At 54.2% G+C, this 18,583-nt stretch overlaps 1 protein-coding gene across 3 annotated transcripts in view; it reads left to right on the forward strand.

Annotated features, from left to right (window-relative positions):
* Positions 1–6,523: 6,523 nt before the first annotated feature.
* The window catches only part of RARA (retinoic acid receptor alpha), a 44,539-nt gene continuing 32,479 nt past the window's right edge, over positions 6,524–18,583 (forward strand). Inside the window, exon 1 of one of the 3 annotated variants that reach the window (XM_036268968.1) lies at positions 6,524–6,644. The gene's annotated coding sequence lies outside the window, so the exon portion shown is untranslated. Of the gene's footprint in view, positions 6,645–15,558; positions 15,855–18,583 lie in introns of those variants that run through there. The other 2 variants (XM_036268967.1, XM_036268973.1) reach the window with 2 other exon arrangements.

Genomic DNA, 18,583 nt, shown 5'->3' on the forward strand with positions numbered 1-18,583 from the left:
CACATATCCAGGGCTCAAGCTTTCAGGCGGCTGTATGAAAATTCCTCCCTAAGCTGTCCCTCGGTCTCTTCACCCACAGATGAAGCCTCTTGTCTTAAGATGCTTTTGTTGGGAGTTGGATTCTTAACTAAATCTTATCTTTTTCTAGTCTTATCAGATAAATTAATTCATATGGTTACTCAGGTCTCCCCTTTTCTGGGTTTGGTTTCTAGTGGCATAAAATGGCAATTTGTGCTGGGGACACCAGAGGGCACCATGACAACGCTGACTGCCTTGAAAGTGCAGACCTGGGGCTGGGGCAGTTTGAGGGAAGGGGAAACAAGCTGGATTCATTTGGGAGACTGCTGTACTTTTATAACTCAAGCAAATTCTTGGAATGCAAACCATATGTAATATGAATGGTCTGAGAACCAGTGACCAAGTCTGTTCCCTGAGCTCTTCTGCCTCCTCCTACCTTTCTGACAGAGACTTGAGTTTGGGAACTTGATATGTGTACAAATGATCTGTTGGCCACTGTTTCATTCATGCTGTCCACTGTATCCTTGCAATGTGATCTGGGCTGCAGCAGGTGGTATGGGATAGAAGAAGGGCACACGGAGCCCTCTGAAATGAACACTACCCACGGGTGTGTAGCAGAGCTCACACACTCTTGTCAAAGAAGTCATTCCCTCGAGGTAATCTGCGAGTGGAGAACAGTTCTCTGTACCTAGAAACTTGGAGAGTGTCTGGGGCTATAAGGGTTAACAAGCATAATTGCAAAGATTGTCCGAAGGCTGATGGAAAGCAGAGACTGAATGGGATTGAGAACAGATGCGAGGCTTGATTTAAATTACATTTTATTGGATGCTGCAGCCTTAAGAGACGTGACTGCTTTACAGTTTGTTTCCACACTGTGGGCAGCTGCTGTCTGTTCTGTGTCCACAGTAGGATCCTGCCCAAAAAGGAGTGGCCTCCCCACCTCGTTGTATTTGAGGCTTGGCGCCTTCCTCTTAACTGTAGGGCTTGAGTCAGGAACATGGCTTGACTCGCAGTGGGGCTGCTGTGTATCCATGGCACAGAGCCAAGATTGCGTTTGCAGATTCAAAGGGGCCAAATTTCTTTCCCCTCTACCTTCTTTCTCTCCCTTTCCCCTGATATTTGGAAATAGGGTTTTCTGTGTACTGGTTGTTGGTTTCTTTTCCTTCAGTCACCCCCACCCCCATCAATTTCTAGGTCATTGCTGCTCTTAAGACTTCAGCAATTGGAACAGGGTTGGTTCTGTCGATGATGCGTGAAGCCGACCTCGAGTCCCTGCTTGGCTTCCGCTGCCCTAGTGGGGGCAAAAGCTCATGTATGTTTGTCAGTGAAGTCTTAAGTGTAAATCAGACGACCAGGGAGCAGATTGAGAGGAGGAAGAAAGTCCTTTTCTTGCTGGCTTTTCTCACCAAGGCTGAGAGCTATGGGAAGAAGTGGGATTTTTAGTGGGATGGGATGGGCTTGTGGTTACTAGTGTTTGCCAGGATCATAGGCTGTTTCACATAAGAGTAGTGGCAAAGATGCTGACCTACATTCTTCCTCTTGAAGGTGGTGGGGTGTGTGTGTCTATGTCCTGGTTTACTTATTTCTTCTCCTCCAAAGAAGCAGATTAAGCTTCCATAGAGTGTTGTTGGGTATTGCCATGGAAAGAACATAGACACAATAAAGTTGGTGTTTCAACCCCAGAGCTGCCACTGATATTTCTGGCTCAATGAAGACTTGCCTGTGGCTAGATAACTGGCAAGAGTGTGTGAGGTCCAAGCTACCCAGAGATCAAAAAAGTTGGCTCTCTTCTCTCCTCCACCGCCCCCTGTTCCTCCCTGCCTTTAAGACACACCAATAAGCCCTGGCTGGTTTGGCTCAGCGGTTAGAGTGTTGGCCCATGGACCAGAGAGTCCTGGGTTCAGTTCCCACTAAGGGCATGTACTTAGGTTGTAGTTTGTCCCCGGCCCTGGTTGGGATCGTGTGGGTGGTGTCCACTTGGTGTGTCTCCCTCACGTTGATGTTTCTCTCTTTCTCCCCCTCCTGCTCTACCTGGAGATAAATGCAAGAATGTCCTCGAGTGAGGATAAAAAATTTAAAAAGATATGTTCCCCCATGTTCATAGCAGCACTATTTACAATAGCTAAGATCTGGAAACAGCCCAAGTGTCCATCAGTAGACGAATGGATAAAAAAGCGGTGGTACATATACACAATGGAGTACTACGCAGCTGTTAAGAAAGAAAGATCTCTTATCCTTTGACTCCATGGAGGGACCTGGAAAGTATCATCCTAAGTGAAACAAGCCAAACAGAGAAAGACAAGTATCATTTGATCTCACTTATTTGTGGAATATAATGAACATAACAGTCTGAGGAATGGGGTAGTCCCAGAGACGTGGAAGTGGGGTACAGACTGACAATCCCCAGAAGAGGGGGTGGTGGGGGAGAGATAAACCACAGAACTTATATGCATGTATGCATGAACAGTGGACATGGACAACAAACTGTGGACAGGGCAGGGAGGGGGGAATCAGTGGGGGAAAAAGGAGAAACATCTGTAACAAAAATTAATTAATAAAAAAAAAAAAGACACCATAAGAACTGGGAAGTAGGAATGAGACAGACTTGGAAATTTTTTTTTAATCCTCGCCCGAGGATATGTTTTTTATTTATATATAGAGAAAAATACCAGTCAGTTGCCTCTTGTAGGTGCCCTGACCAGGGATCAAATCCACAACATTTTTTGGTGTACCGGATGATGCTCCAACTAACTGAGCTACCTGGCCAGGGCCAGACTTGGAGATTTTTAAAAAATATCTGTAGAGAGGTATCACCTTGACTACTGAGGGAGACCAAAAGAGCCAAGCTTAAGGTTTTATGTACATTTGTATCTGTCCCCAGCACTTCATGCCTCGTACATGGTAAGTGTTCAATGGACAATTGTTGAATGAACAGATAAACCAAGTAAGATGCTGCCTTTCCCTCCATCTTGACAGTTCTAATCTGGAGATAAACATTGCTAGTGCTTTTTCACAGAGGTGGAGTCCCCCCCCACCCCCCCACCCCCGTGAAAGATGGGTGCTTCATCTTAAAAAATACATCTTGGCACAGTTGTGAAGGTTTATTGGCCTCACAGATGCATTCCAGTTGCTCCCTCTGATGTGGTATTTTGCTTGAGGCAACTTCTATGTTGCTCCCAGGAAGCTTTGGCTGTGGAGAGAGCGTCCTCCCTACAGGCTGGGAAGAGGGGTACCTGTCTGGTTGTTACCTCGTGTCCCTAGAGACTGGCCAGAAGCCGTGCCTCTCACAGGCAAGGGATTAAGAAAGAACCCACCTTTGATGTCCCACTTTTTAACTTTTGGGGAAAGTTGTAACTTTAGGTTCCTCCTGAAAAGATGTCCTCTAGGACATTCTCTTTTAAGCCACACATAGTGGCAGGTCTCCCCCTTCTCAGAAAAGGTGCGATGTGTAGGGAGAAGGCGTGCCCTCTGGCCTCCCCTTGATTTTCAACCCCAGCCCCAAGGCATGGCAGTAGAAACTAATTGGGTGCAAGAGGTCTTGGTAAAGACTGTCTGAAGACTGGCAAAAGGAGAGACCTAGCTCCTTTTTTAAGAAGCTCTAATTGAGTACTGAATCAGCCTCGCTCCCTTTGATCCCACCTCTTTTTCCCACACTGCCTGAAAGCGCTAGATCAGCACTTTATAACAAGGGTGCGCCTGCTCCCCACACCCGCCCCCCTCTCCTGACGCTCTCTGCTGCCGCCATCCACTGCTTGTCTCCTTCAGTTAAGATAATGAAGATGCTGAGAGATAAAATGTGTATTTAATAAGGGTGGGGGTGGGGAGGCAGAAGGGGGCAGCCAGGGCCTTCCCTTGGGGCCTAGCCAAGACTCAAGCTGAAAGCAAAGCTAGAGAGTAAGACTTGGCCCCAGGGTGTGGGGGTTTCTGGGCCTCAATCCAGCTGACTTCACTGCCTGCTGTTTGCCCTAAATTCCCCCACCTCCACCCTCTCACCCCCACACTCCTTTCTTTCCTCTCTTCTTGCTCCCAATGGGAAAAGAGAGTCTTGCTTCAACTTTATTTTCAGCTGGTAACTTGGCCTTTGGTGTGGTGTCCCCCACCCCAGAGTCAGCTGCAAGGTCGGGCTAGGGCAGCCCCCTCTAGCCTAAGCCTGTAGAAGCTGTGGGTTCACAGTGTGGGGTGAAAAAAAGCTGGAGTTAATGAAGACCAGCTGCTAGTCTGGGTTCTGCCTACAGCTAGCTGGAGGCCAGTCTTTGGTGGTGGTTAGAGGTATGGGGGTGCATGACCTCCATCCCTGGGCACAAGGATATCCTGTGGCAACTGAGGCTTGTGCTCTCTGAGCTTGGTTTTATCCTTAGTTTGTAAGAGGGTAGTCTGTTTCCCTCTTCCCCTACTCCTCCCCTCCCCAAAACACTCAGCCCTTATTGAGCTTTATAACTGTAGTGGTGGCCCAGCTGAGATCTGAGGATCTCCAAGCTCTTTTGTAAACACTCATTAACTCCCTGGGAAGAACCGAGAGCCCTGTTTAACAGCTGGGAGAGAACTGAGGCACATCAGGGTGAAAGGCTTGACCTGAGCTCACCCGATTCCACCCTGGGGCCCTCCATCCTTACTGTCTAGCTCCTCTCCCCAGTTCTTCTTGCAAGACACAGAAAGAAGGAGAGGCGATGCTGTTGCCCTCTCCCCTTCTAGGGAGAGGCCATGCTTTGCCCCTTCCCTCATTTCTGTCTCTGATTTTCCCTGGCCCTTCACCCCATGACATTTCCCCAATTCTGCTGCTAGAGCCCTGTGCAACTCTCCTTGCAAAACATTTTCAATCCAGCCCTCCAAATACTTCCCATACACCTTTCCCTGGTTCACCTGGCTCTCCAAAAAACGAGTTCTCCCTTTTGAGCTACTGGGATCAGCTATCCTAAGCTTGGTTTGTAACCTTGAAGTTGATGTATTTAGAGGCCCTTCTGCCTGGCCCGTGTGGCTCAGTGGCTGAGCGTTGACCCAGGCACCAAGAGGTCCTGGTTTGATTCCTGGTCAGGGCACATGCCCAGGTTGTGGGCTACATCCCCAGTGGGGGGCCTGCAGGAGAGGGGTATGCAGGAGGCGGCCAATCAATGTTCTCTCTCATCCATATTTCTATCTCTGGCCAATCAATGTTCTCTGTCATCCATATTTCTTTTTTTTTTTTTTTATCCTCATCCGAGGACATTTTTCCATTTTTTGTACAGACAGAGTGGGAGGGAGAGAGAGGAAGAGGGAGAGAGGGAAACATCGATGTGAAAGGGACACATCGAGTGGCTGCCACCCGCACGACCAACCAGGGCCGGGGACAAACTGCAACCGAGGTACGTGCCCTTAGCGGGAACTGAACCCGGGTCTCTCTGGACCGTAGGCAGACGCTCTAACCGCTGAGCCAAACCGGCCAGGGCTCATCCATATTTCTATCTCCCTCTCCCTCTCTCTCTAAAATCAATAAAGAAAAAAAAAGTAAAAAAAAAAAAAAATACAAAAGAGGCCCTTCTGCCCCCTATATTTATCCCAATAGTGTGTAGGAAAATACTCTCTTTAACTTATCATTCTGGAGAAGTTTCATGATCCTATTAAGGACTGGGGAGGGGGCACTAGTTGACCTCTAGGATCTGCATCCTGTTCTGCTTACAATTGCCATTCCTGGTGTGGATGTAGCATAGATCCTTCAGCCCCACCTGCTCATACTCTCACCTGTATATGGATATCTGCACACCTCCATACACTCCCAGATACCCATCAATCTAAGGATATAAAACTACCAGTTTCCCTCCGGCCGGTGTGGCTCAGTGGTTGAGCGTCGTCCCATGCACCAAGAGGTTGCCTGTTGGATTTGGGTCAGGACACATACCCAGGTTGTGGGCCAAATCCTCAGTGGGGGGCATGCAGGAGGCAGCCAGCGGATGTTCTCTCTCATTAATGTTTCTATCTCTCTCCCCCTCTCCCTTTCTCTCTAAAAAACCAATAAAGAAAAAAAAATTTTTTTTAACTACCAGTTTCCAACTACCTCAAGTCATTCTGTCCTTTCTACTTGCTGGAAATCAGTGTTTCCCGCTGGGGTGACCTCTGAGGCATTGAGGCATAGTGGGAGGGCTGGGAGAGGGCCGTATCTATGAGAGGGAGAGAAGTGAGGACCCACCCCAAACGAATATCCCCTTCCCCAAATTCTCAATTACTGAGCACCTTAGCAGGAGTGGTAAGCAAAGCAATCTTAACCCCATCTTCAGCACCAAATTCATTTTCTCAGGGCAGGCAGGAAGAAATGTCTATTTCCTCCTATCTCACCCTCAGCTGAAGTCATCCATGTGCTGTGTATTTAAGACGGGACTGTTCCTGTCCCCAGCCCATGACTCAGTCCCCCGTCTTTCCCCCGGTGCGTTCTTCCTCCCCCATCAATCCTCCGCGCTGCACCCGCTGACCCAGTCTGGGCTGGTGGAAGAGGGCGGGATTGCCACTGGTAGAGACGGGCTTTAGGACCCAACGGACACCCGTGCCTCTTGCAGCAGTCTAACCCAGAAGCAGGGGGAATCCTGAATCGAGCTGAGAGGGCTTCCCCGGTTCTCCTGGGAACCCCATTGCCCCCCTGCCGGCGCACACCTGAGCAGGTAGGACCACTCGCACCCCTTCCCCATTCCCCCTCGGTCGCCTTCCGCCGAGCCTCTCCCCTTCGGATCTGGTGGTTTCCCTCTCGCCTGCTCAGGCTTTCCCCGTCCCTCCTCCCCCACTGCTCACGGTAGTCTCGGGAGGTGGGAGCCTGGGAACAGTGGGGTGTCGGAACGCTCAGAGCCCCTGAACCCTCCGGCGCCCTTCCTGCACTTCCTCGAGGCAGTCCCGTTCTCTAGCCAAGAGCGGAAAGTGGGGGGAAGGACTGCCCAGGCCCCACGCCCTTGCACCCTCCTTTGCAGTATTGCCTAATACCCCTTCCCCCACCTCACCTCGACAGGAGAATTGCCTGTGCCCCGGTAGTAGCCGAGGGAACAAGAGCAGGACGGGAGTCTCCCTGGGGCATTTCTGTCTTGCTTCCTCTCTGCCTCCGGGCCCCAAGAGCTCAGGACTTTGACCCCCACTGCTTACTCACCTTGAAGGAGAAGTAATGTCTCCTTCCAGGCACAGCTCACACTTGGGTGGCCAGAGGCTTGGCTGGAGGGTAGTGGAGGGTGGTGGTGGTGGTGGGGGGGGATTTGGTAACCTTTCTGCTAGGGAAAGTTCTTTCAGCTTAGAGCCCCATCCCTGCCAACCCCTTGAGCAAAGATCCCTCACCCAACCTGTGTGTGTGTGTGTGTGTGTGTGTGTGTGTGTGTGTGTCTAGACCATGTGGTTTGGTTGTAAGATCTATAAGCTTTGGCTAGAGGTGTCTGAGTGCATTGAAGGGGAGAGATCCCAGAGTATGGCCCAGGCCAGAACAGGCTCAGCCCAGATGGCTGGGGAAGGGGGTGTGGACCAGATCACAGAGGCTGCCCAGCCTTGCCAGCTCCCTGGGCTCCTTGGCTTTCAGAGCCTTAGCTCCTGGTGTTACCCCCTAAGCTTCCTCCCTCCTTCAGGCTCTCTGGGAGAGGGCTGCATGGCACGTACTGATTACAGTGGCTTCTTTACCCCTCCAGCATGGGCTCTGCTCTCTGAAGATCTAGGGCATCTCATTCTGGTTTGGTGGGTTTGCAGGAGGGGTGTATGAGTTGTCTGAGTAACCGTGTGTGAGTATGTACATTGCTTCTGGGCATAGTAGACTGGGGAGGGGAGTGACGGAAGAGACTGGTCACACTTTGGGGAAACCTCTCTGGGTGCTGGGGGTTGGTGGCATGTCCTCCAGGTGTCCAGGTGTGGGGGTGTGCTTTATACTCCTCCACAGCTCCCTGGGTTCCCTAAGGGTTGGTTTTGGAAGAAAGGGTGGATACAGACTTAGTTCTGCTCTTGATTCAGAAAGAAAAGTGGAGATTCTGAGTGTGAGCCGTGAACTGAGTATCAGAGACCTGAATTTGAGACTCAGCCAGGTCATTTCACTATGCTCATGTATACAGTTTCTTCATTTGTAAAATTGGCTCTCAGTAACAAGCCCACTTGTTCAATCAGATACGGCTGTAAAGACCCCATATGACAATTTATCATAAAGCTCAGTGCAAATGGTAGTTATGGCTGGGGGAGGGTTCTAGGATGGGATTCTCGTCCTAAATCTAGGTCAGTCTCTGTCTTCAGTGTCCTTCCCCCATCCTTGCCCATCTGGGGGATGGAGGAAGCAGGCAGGGCTGTTGCTCCAGGGGCTGCAGAATCCCCCTAATGCAGGTGGTAGCTGTGGCCAGAGAGCCTGTGGTCAGAGAGGATAGATTCTCCACCAGGCTTTTCTTCCTCTGGGCTCCACACCTCTCCCCTGAGCCCTGTCTCCATCTTTCTGCCATTCCTGCTCAGCGTCCTTGTCCCTGTCTCTCCCCTGCCTAGTGGCCTCCTTGTCCAGCTCACTGGGCAGGATACCTAATCGGATTCGACAGCTGAGATATGTGTGGTGGCTGAGAGCAGGCGGGAGGGAAGCCAGTGGGAGGATGGTATGAGGGCTGCCCCTGGCACTGCCCAGGCCTCCCAGGCACCACCTTGTGCCTGCTGACTCCTGGCTTGGCTTGGCTCCGGGGAAGGTATGCCAGAGGAAGCTCAGGAATGAAGGGGCTGGGGTCTGAAGATTAGGGGAGGAGGAAACACGCTTTTTGATATTTGGTGGCCTTAATGTCAGTGCCTCTGACTCTGACAGGGAAGAGAGGGCAGCAGGCGAGAGCAGGGCTGGCCCCATCCTCTGCCCGTTCCCATCACCCCACTTTCTTCTCTCTCCTTGTTCAGAAATGTGTTCACTTTCCCATCCAGCCCCTTTGGCCAGTTCCTCCTTATGGGTCACACCTGGGAGCTGCTGGGGGCTCCACACGTTTGCCTCACTCTGGGCTGCTTCCTCCTCTCCAAGGTATTTCTCTCACTCACTCTCTGGGCTCGGTGCCAGGACTCCTGGGTTTCCCGCCTGCCTCATGGTGCAGGGCTGCCCTGCAGGCCACCAGAGAGTCGCTAGGCTGGTTTCCTTCCTCGTGCGTGGGGAGGGCCTTCTCTCAGGGCTGGGAGGTATCAGAAATCCCAGGTGGGATGGGTGGGGGCCCTGGAGCCCCTGGACTCCTCCCTTCCAGCCTCTGACTTAGCTTGGGGGCAGGCAGCACATGCCCAGCCTGTTTGCATAGGCCTGTTCTAGCCTTCAGGCTTCCATCCTGACGTGTGGGTAGCCGAGGTCTTCTGCTATCCTTTTTAGCTTTCCCCCCCATGCTATCTGGGGGTGGCTGTTGAAACCCCTATATATGTATGCACACATTTGGGGATTAGCATAATTGAGGTTGGGGCACTATTTAGTCTTCCCTCCAGCTGGGCCAGGATGAAGGGAACCGGTACAAACTTCCCCACACCAATTCTCTCTGCCCTCAAAAGACCAGTCAGTGGAGCCAGACCCTGCCCTCTTGGTGCCCACAATGTGGTTGGCACTGATTTGTCAGAAATTGGGAAGGTTTCCCTGTAGACCGCTTGCCTCCTTTCTCTTCCTCTCACAAGGTTGGGACAGCTCTGTGATTGTAGGCACTTATGGGCAGGCCTCCCCCAGGGAAGGGGTGTGGGATGCCCCCGAGATGGCCAAGTTGGCACTAGTCCCAGGCTGGAGTGCTGGACATGGTTCCGAGCTGGGAGTTTGTGGGGGAGAGCAGGACATGGGCCTCCCTGCCCCCCTCATTTCCTGCTCTTTGGGCAGCTGTGGGCGAGAAAGGCTGCAGGGACTATTTTTAGTTGGTCTGTCCCCTTGCAGGAGGGACGTGCAGAAAAGCACGGGGCAGGGAGAGGGGCTGGCCAAGGTGAGGGTAAGGAGGCTGGCTGGGGCCTAAGGAAGGGCCAGAGGGGCAGCAGATAGAGTAAGGAGTCATGTTGGGCAGGGGCAGGACGTTGTGGAGAGGTTCCTGACCCGGGTAAATGGGCTGGGCTGGGCAGAGGAGTCCTGGGGACCCCTCAGGGCTGTCTCTGTCCAACTAGACATGGACTTAGAACCAGAAGGGGCTGTAGAGGCCATCTAGACAATCCCTCCCCTTACAAAGAGGGAAACAAGCCTGGAAAGGGGACGTGACTTGCCCTAGGACACTCAGCTGGTCATTACTGCCCAGGCTCCTTGCATTGTTTTTCTCCTGTCATCATTGTCCCTCACCACACCTGTGTGTGCCTACCTCCCTTCCTGCAGCAAGGAGGACCCTAGGCCAGGTGCCTGGTCCATCTGCCTGTCTGCTTGTTTGTGCAGGGTCTCTGGTAAACCCCAGCTTGGTTTGTTTATAAGTTTCCACCACGTGGAGACAGTCTGCATCCAGGTTGGAAGGAGGTCAGGGTTGGGGTTTGTTTAGGTGGCCTGTGGCCACTGGTGTGAATCTCAATGCTGGGCAGGCTCCAGCGGGCTCACAGGCTGGTGAGCTGTGGGGCTTGGCGACAATTTAGAGGAGCATCCTGTCTCACTCCATTTCAGAGACTCAGAGAGGGCCAGGGATTTGTCCACAGTGGCGGGATGGACTGGGGACAGACCAAGGACTAGGATCCTGGATGTCAGTTTGCAGGCTCTCCAGTCCCCTTTGTGAGCCCCACCCTGCCACGCCTGGGTCATGCTGGTTGTTTGCCAGTCTCCTTAACAAAGGAAGGGAGCAGGCTGAGGAGCAGGGAGATGGTCACAGGCTTCGAATCCGAATCCCAAGTCAGAGACCTGGAGGCAGGGCAGCTGGTCAAGGTGCTGGGGGGAGAAAGTACAGTGGAGAATTACGGTCCCTCAAATCCAGTCTCCTGCCTCAGCCTCATTCCCAGAGCCACCATGTTTCACAGCTGCAGGAGGTGCCATTCCATAGACTATGATGTCAGTAACGCCCCCTGGAGTTGTTCAGGGCCCTGCCAGTGTAGCCAAATGTGGTGCTTTGCCCCCCCCCCCCCCTTCTTCAAATCAGCTTCAGATCCAGCTGCAAGGAGATGTTTGGACGGGCCTTAATCCAACACCCACTCGCCACCCTGTCTCCTGCCACTCAGCATCTCCTGTTCCTCTGCCTCCCCCCTCCCCCCAGCCCATCTCAGTGGGCCACAAATTGTGGCCAAGTAGCCCCTCCCCCTCTCGCCACTCAGTTTCTGTCTCTGGGGGGCTGATATATCATGCCCCCCCATCAGGCCTGCCGCAGTGTGTGAGAAATCAATAGTGCAAATGGATTGAGGTTGTTCAGCCTGTCGACTCCCCTTGGGCCCCATCTACTCTCCTGGGACTTGGGGAGTTACTCCATCCCCTTCAGGCTCAACATAGAGATATATACACCTCATGGTTACAGCCAGAGCACTGAGCATAGGAATTATTCTTTTGGTCCGTCTCTGTCTCAGGCTCTCTCTCTTTCTCTCATATATTGGGCTGGTCTTAGCATGACAAATACTCTTGAACATTTCTTTTCTAGCTTGGGTGGAGTGGGGGTGGAGGGGCTTAAAGGGCTGTAGGCTGCCAGCCAGAGGTGGGAGGGAAGCAGGTGGGTGAGGGAGACTGTGCCCAGGGAGGAGGACTAGCTGGGGAAGGATTGGGTGACAGCCCACCCCATCAGCCTCTGGTAACTCAATCCCTGCACCCCACCCTCCTGACTCCCCTCCTGATTCCCCTCCTGCTCAACAACTTCAGCAGCTGCTGGCTGAAGCAGGGCTGGCAGAAGTGTGTATGAGTGCATGTGTGTATGTGGGGGGGGGGTAAGAGGGGCTGTGGGGGCAGGAGGTGCTGCCAGGACATGTTAAAGGAGACTCATAGCCTGGGTACAACTTGGGTGGCAGGAGGCAGTAGGGCTGGTGGGAGAGTGGGTGGTGAGTGATAGGCAGGAGCAGGCTGAAGGAGGGCAGGGCAGGCTGGGGGGCGTGCAAGGGGGTCTCACAAAACTTGTCTGCACTGGAGCAGGGCCTGGTGTGGTAGGAGTGGGCATGGTGAGGGGGCAGGGGCAGTTACAGTCATAGCTCACTCCAGAATTCCTGTTCTTCACCAGGGGGAGCATGTAACTATGAAGGACACAGCCTGTCTCTGTCCCCAATCCCCGGGCTGTGCCTTCTGGGCATCACAGTCTCAGTGACTAAGTCACTTCTGTCCTGGGGCTGGCAAGGTGCCAGGCTCAGCTCTTCTCGGTAGGTGAATCACTGCCCTGGCATCTCCCCCGGATGCAGCTGAGTCACCCGGCTGTGCCTGCTGGGCAGGTGGGCACCAAGCATGGGGTGGGGTTGGGGGAGCCATATGCATAGTCCCAGTGTCTTCTCTGATCTTTCTGGCATGTTCTGGCCCCATGCATAGACCTGCAGAGCCAGGCAAGATGGGGTTTCTCCCATGTGCGCTGTTGAGGGGGTAAAGGAAGAGGTGGCAGGATACTGCGTACAAATATGTTTGATTTGGAGTAAAGGGGTGGGGCGAGTTAAGGAGGTGACTGTGGGTTTGAATCTTAGCTCTGCCATTGACAAGCTGTATGACCTTGGGCAAGACAATTTCCTTTTTGAGCCTCAGATTTTCATCTGTAGGATGGAAACAGGAGCCCTGTCCCAGATTACCCTTCTGGTCTGTGAGAATCAAATGAGGTGGGGCCATGGGGGTGTTTGTGGGAGGAGCTCCTCTGCGGATGAGCTAGGAGACTGGGGAGGGGAAGAGGAATCAACTGAAGCTGGTTCCAGTTCCAGCAGACAGCTCCCAGCCCACCTGCATCCAGGTGGTCTTGGTGGGGCAGTGCTGCCCAGCCTCTGTTCAGATGACCAATGATATTATTCTCTAGAAATCCCCTGGAGACCGGGAGGGAGGCCTTGTTTTGCTAGAAGTGTGGGCCTTCCTGGGGTGTCTCAGAGCTATTTTGTATCTTCTTGGACTGCTGCTGGGGGCTGTCACTGGCCTTGCACCTATCAGGGTTCTCAGATTTCCTCTAGTGTGGAGAAGGAGCTCTGTCTTCAGAATTAAGCAGCTCAGGCTCCTCCCTGAGCCTTTCTTCTGTGTGCTGGAGGGGAAGGGTAGGCCCCCAGGAGTGTCTTTCCTAAAGAATGAGGAGTCCCTTGGCCTGTGGCTTTTCCCCCTCTGCTAGTCTCTGGCTGCCTCCTGCACTCTTTCCCCCTCTCTGAATTAGAGACCTTAGGAGATGGTGGGTAGGAGCCCTGCTGTGGCCCTAGCACAGCTGGAGTGCAGCTGCTGCTGCAGATTGGACTCCTGGACTCCCTCCCACCTGGGACCTCTCCTGCCTCCTGGAGTCAAGCCAGGGGAGGGCTAGATATTGGACAGCCAGTACTGGGTGCCCGTGCAGGGAGTGCACTGAAGGTGGGCAGGCTGTGTGCTTGTTCACATGGGTGCCAGCCTTATGTGCATGGGTGTCTGACCCCCTATGGGGAGCAGGTTTGTGGATGCATGAATTTCTTCCCTCATCTGCATGGGGATCTACTGCTGTATCTGTTCAGGAGTGTCTCCCATTCTCTGCTTCATGTCCTTGTGTGTGCACAAATGCCTGTCTTTTTGTTGTTTGAGAAAGAGGGATTGGGAAGGGAGAGAGAGAGAGAGAGAGAGAGAAACCTTGTGGTATAGGAGGACTCTCCAGCCAACCGACCTACCTGGCCAGGTCACAAATGCCTGTCTTGTATGTGCTTGTTCTGTGTGCTCATGGATGTGCATACATGGGTGCTCAGGCGTGCACGTGGGAGTGTACACATGTGTGCTCTGAGCGTGCATGTGGGTGTCCTGAGTTTGCATTTGTACACCTGACCCCATGTGCTTGCAGGTGTATATGAAGGCCACACTTGGTGGGCGGCAGTATACCTGTGTTTATGCACACTTGCATTTTTGTGTCCATGATCCCTCTGACGACCTCAGCTTGAAAGAAGACTGGTAGAATCTAGGCCAGGGGAAGCCTGTGCCCGCTGGGGGTGGCTGACGCTGAATCTCCTCCCACACTGGTCCCTCACCAGGGCGGCGCCCCCTGCTGCTGGCTGAGCTCAGGCTGAAGGCCTTTGGGGTTGGGGGGCTGGGGGAGAAGGGGTTAAGCGTTGGCGTCCACATCTGGGAGCCATTGGCGCATTCCTGCCGGCTGAGAGCATGTTTGCGGATGGATCTGGACGGGACAGGGCGGGCGGGGCTGGGCGGGTGGTTCGCACCGGTGGACGGAAATCCAGACTGGAACGGGAGACAGCCGTCCAGCAGGCGGGAAAGGGCCTGGGGAAGCGCTGCCAGGCGCTGTCCCTGCACCTTTCCCCTGCTCGGAACCTCAGGGCAGAGCATCCCGCAGACCCGGCTTGTCTTACCTTACCAAAGCTGGGGGCCAAAGCTGGATAGAGGCAATCAGATACCTCAAGCCTAGACCTGGCTCTGCAACCAGTGCGACAGTGAACAAAACCCTTGCATCGCTCCGGCCTTAGGGTTCCTCGGCCTTAGGGTTCCTCGGCCTTAGGGTTCCTCATCTGTAAAGCCGGGGGCCCTTGGACCGGTGGGTTTGGAAGGTCTGCCAGTCGGATCAGGCTGTCTCGTTCCCCAGCTGGAGGCTTGAGAGTGTGGCACTTCCCCTTCCAGTGGGAAGTCCTCTGGGGGCACTTGTGGCCACTTCTCTGACTGGGAACTGAGTTGGGGGGGTTCCCTAGTGATTCCACTTTGTGCTTCCCCCCTCTCCCGACTGCTAGAGTTGGGGTATGACCCTCCCAAACGGAGCAGCAGGCTGGGTGGGGGCACGTGGCTGTGTTGGGGACCGGGGGTCCTGCAGATGGAGAGTGATTCAGAGCCTGCCCAACTGGAACAAGAATACGAGCTTCTCTGGCTCCTTTAGTCTGGGTTAGGAGAGAGAAGCTTGAGTCCAAGAGAGTTCTGTAGCTTGGAGGGGTGCTCCTTGGCGCCCCCCTGCTTAGCTCTTGGAAAATCCAAGAGCCGCTGCTGCCCTTTTGCGGGAAGGCTACTGCGGGGGTGGGGGGTGAGGGGGGAGGCTGGTTGCTGCTGAGGGGTTGGGGTGGGCCAGAGTTCCTCTGACCAACGACCCACTCTCGCTGGAGAGGTTTGGGGGGGAAGCCGAGAGGGGTGTGCTTGAAGGAGATCTACCTACTCTTGTACTCCTTTTTTGCTGATGAGAAAATTAAGATTCAGAGAAAGGAAACGACTTGTTTAAGGTCACACAGCTCTCAGCTCCAGCTGGTCCCTGGAGGAGGATTATAGTTATGGGAGTCAGGGGCTTGACAGCTAGGCCAGAGACAACTGTATTCACTTCCATATTACGCTGCATCTCTTCCCAGGTATAAGAGTGTGTGTGTGTTTGGGGGAAGGGAATGTGATATCACACACTGCAGTCCTTTCTCCACCTAGCCTTTTTCCATTCTTTGCGCAGAACTTCAGCTCCTCGCTCTGAAGCTCTCCTTTTGGGGCAGAGGGAGGGATTCTCGCAGATTCCCACGGTCCAGCCTTCTGCTAGGCGCGGCTCCTTTAAGACTCGCCCAGTCCCGGGTCTATTAAGGAGAGTGGGGTGGGGTGTGAGCCTGTGGGCCCGCCTCTGGCTGGTGATTGGTTGGTGGGGGGCAGGGGCGGGCCTCAGGGAGAGGGCCTCCCCCAGCTCGGTACCCTCCGCCCCCCAAGTCTGGGGCTCGGGGTAAAGTTTCAGCCTCCGCACGTGACTCGCCATGGCCGCTGTCTTCGGCCCGCGCCGCTGAGCCGCGGTCCCCAGACGGCTCCGCTCTCGGGATCCCGCTTCCCTGACGCCGAGCAATACCGAGGCGCAGGGTCAGGGCAGACGCCGTGCCCGCGGGCGCACGGACGGATTGCGTCCACCGGCTGCGAGGTAACCTCTCCCCCCATGATTTTGGAGAGCCCTGGGCTCCCGCGGGCATGGGGCCCCTTGCTCTGCTCTTGATAGGAGCTGCGGAGGGAGACCCGTGCCAGGCGGGTCCGACGGGAACCCGGGGTTCCCTGGGCTTCCCAACCCCCCGCCGCCGAGCCCAGGGTGGGGGAGCCCCGTCGGTGCGGCGGTCCGCGCCCGTGCCTTCGCGCGCAGCCGTGAGACGTCTGAGGCGGTCCGCGCGCGTGTCCCGGCGCTGGAGCTGTGGCAGCCTCGCTGCTGCGAACTCTTGCTCTCTCCTCTCTTCAGAAACAAGCAAAACAAAAAGACTTTCAAACCTGTTTGGGGAGAGATCGGATGCCCAACGGACTAGCCCCCACCTTCTTTTCCTCCTGTTATCTGAGCCGTTCTGTGGTTTGGGGAGAATCAGCCCCGGGGGCCCACCCCCACCAGAGGCAGCCGGCTTGAGGGGCGGGGCCCGCTCAGCTGGTGTCCCCCTTGGAGTGAGAGGAGCCGTCAGAATTGGATTCGGGAACCGGGGCACTCGGGAGAGGGATGACTCTGGGTCTGGCGCTACCATGGGGTTGTGGAAGCTTTTGGGGGGTGAAGGGGATGGAATACACCGGTCGTCTTTGCTCTGCTGAGGGTGTCTGGGACGTGGTGCCACCCACGAGGCGGGGAAGCTGCTAGCCAGATGTGTATGTGGGAGGGGGGCACTGGAAAATCAGCTTGGCTATGCCCACTCTCTGGGCACTGCCCTATTGTCAGGCTGCTCCGTGGGAAGGGGGTCGGGCCCCCAGAGTGCTAGGCTGGGGATGTGCACCAACTCATACAGAAATCAGACCAAAAAACGGCCCCTCCCAGTCTTGGAGACATTTCTTTTCTTCTTCTTCTTTTTTTTTTTTTTATCCTCACCAGAGGACACTTTTGCATCTATATTCAGATAGAGCAGGAGGGAGAGAAGGAGGAAGAGAGAGAGAAAAACATTGATGTGAAAGGGACACATCGAGTGTTTGCCACCCACACGACCCCAACCAGGGCTGAGGACAAACTGCAACCAAGGTACGTGCCCTTAGCAGGAATTGAACCCAGGACTCTCTGGTCCATGGGCCGATGCTCTAACTGCTGAGCCAAACCGGCCGGGGCTTGGAGACATTTCTTTACCATCTATCTATCTTGGGTAGGATGCCCACCTGGTGTGGGTTCCCTCTTCTGTAAATAGCTTGCCTTCTGCCTGTGGGCTATGTGCACATGTATATATATTCTCCAAGGGACTTGCTCCTGAGAACTTCTCTACTCCCCCACCCCTGCTGCATACCCCAACCCCTACCTCTGCTGACCACTATCCCCTACTCTAGTTTCCTGGTTAGGAGATTCAGGGATGTCTCTTGTCCTTCCATGGCTTCAGTGGTCGTAGGGCAGGGTTGTTCTGGATAAGTGTTTCAGTAAGAACACCAGGTCTTGCTGGGAAACGGGCTCAAGCCTTAAACTCTTCCAGGGCCTTGTGCTTGATGGGGAGGCTGGGCCGGGGAAGCCCCAGGTTGGACTGGGGATGGCTTGGAGTCTTGGGGCTTCCCCTGTGTATGTGTGTGGTAGGGGGTGGAGATGAGTCTGGGGGAGGGAACAAGAAGAAGAGTATTTGGAGCTGAGAAGTTGGGGGTGGTTGTGGAGTCAGGGAGTTTGTGGCTGTGAAAGATGTTGGTGCACTGGGAGGGGCAGGGACATAAGTTCTGCCAGGGAATCCTGGCCATGTGGGTCCTGAGACAGTCTAAGGTCAGACTCGAGTGGGCCCTTGGGAGCTGAGGATCTTGGATTTGAAGGGATTTTGCAGGTGTGAAGGAGCGTGCTTGAGGTGGTCACTGCAGGAGTTTCCCCACCAGACTTGTGAGGGCAGTGCAGAGGCCTTGGCAGTTCTGCGAAGACCCTAGGCTTGGAATGGCTTAACCCTGGCCACCTCCTCCTACAGTCACTAAATCTCTGTCCTTCAGTTTTACCCCAGATGCCCCTGCTACTACTCTGGGACATCTCTCTGGTCCCCCTCCTACTCCCAACCATGTGGCAGCCTGGCAGGAAGCTAGCTGTGGGCAGCACCATTCTGATCACCCCCATGCATTCCCCGCTGGGCACAGTCACCCACATGTGCCATGACGTGGTTCCTGCCACCCTGTCTAGTGTGGGGGAGAGGGCATTATTTGAGTGGGTCTTCAGGTCTCTTTTGGGGGTATCGACCCACACCCCTGTTAATTAATTTTCTTTTCCCTAAATCATTTGGTCTTGGAAGTTGTCTGTGCCCTCTGGTACCTTTCCCCCCAAGCCACTCCCTGCTCAGAATCTAGAGTCTTAGGTGGGGTGCTCAGAACTGTGTGACAAGAGGGTGGGCTCTGCCCTAAAACATTCACCTCAGTGCCCAGTTCCCTGTCCTCTGGGTGGCATGAGCAGGGCAGGACCTAGGATGGACTGGAGGGGTGGGTGTGTTTGGGTGTCTAGGGTATTTTTGTGAGCACTGTCAGAGGTCTGGGGTGAAGGGCATCTGGGAAGGTAATCCTATCCCTCTGATGAATAAACAGGGTTATCTCCACTTGAGCAGCACCCCACACCCTTTCTGGTGGTGGTGGTTTTGAGAGTGTGGGAAGCTGGCAGGGCCCCTGGCAAGATGACCAGGGTTGTCTTAACTTACTGGGTTTTGGGAAAGGAGTGTGGCAACAATACCCCAGCTCCTAGGGCTTTGGCTG

The sequence above is a fragment of the Molossus molossus genome, unplaced genomic scaffold (assembly GCF_014108415.1).
Source record: "Molossus molossus isolate mMolMol1 unplaced genomic scaffold, mMolMol1.p scaffold_m16_p_19, whole genome shotgun sequence".
Lineage (NCBI taxonomy): Eukaryota > Metazoa > Chordata > Mammalia > Chiroptera > Molossidae > Molossus > Molossus molossus.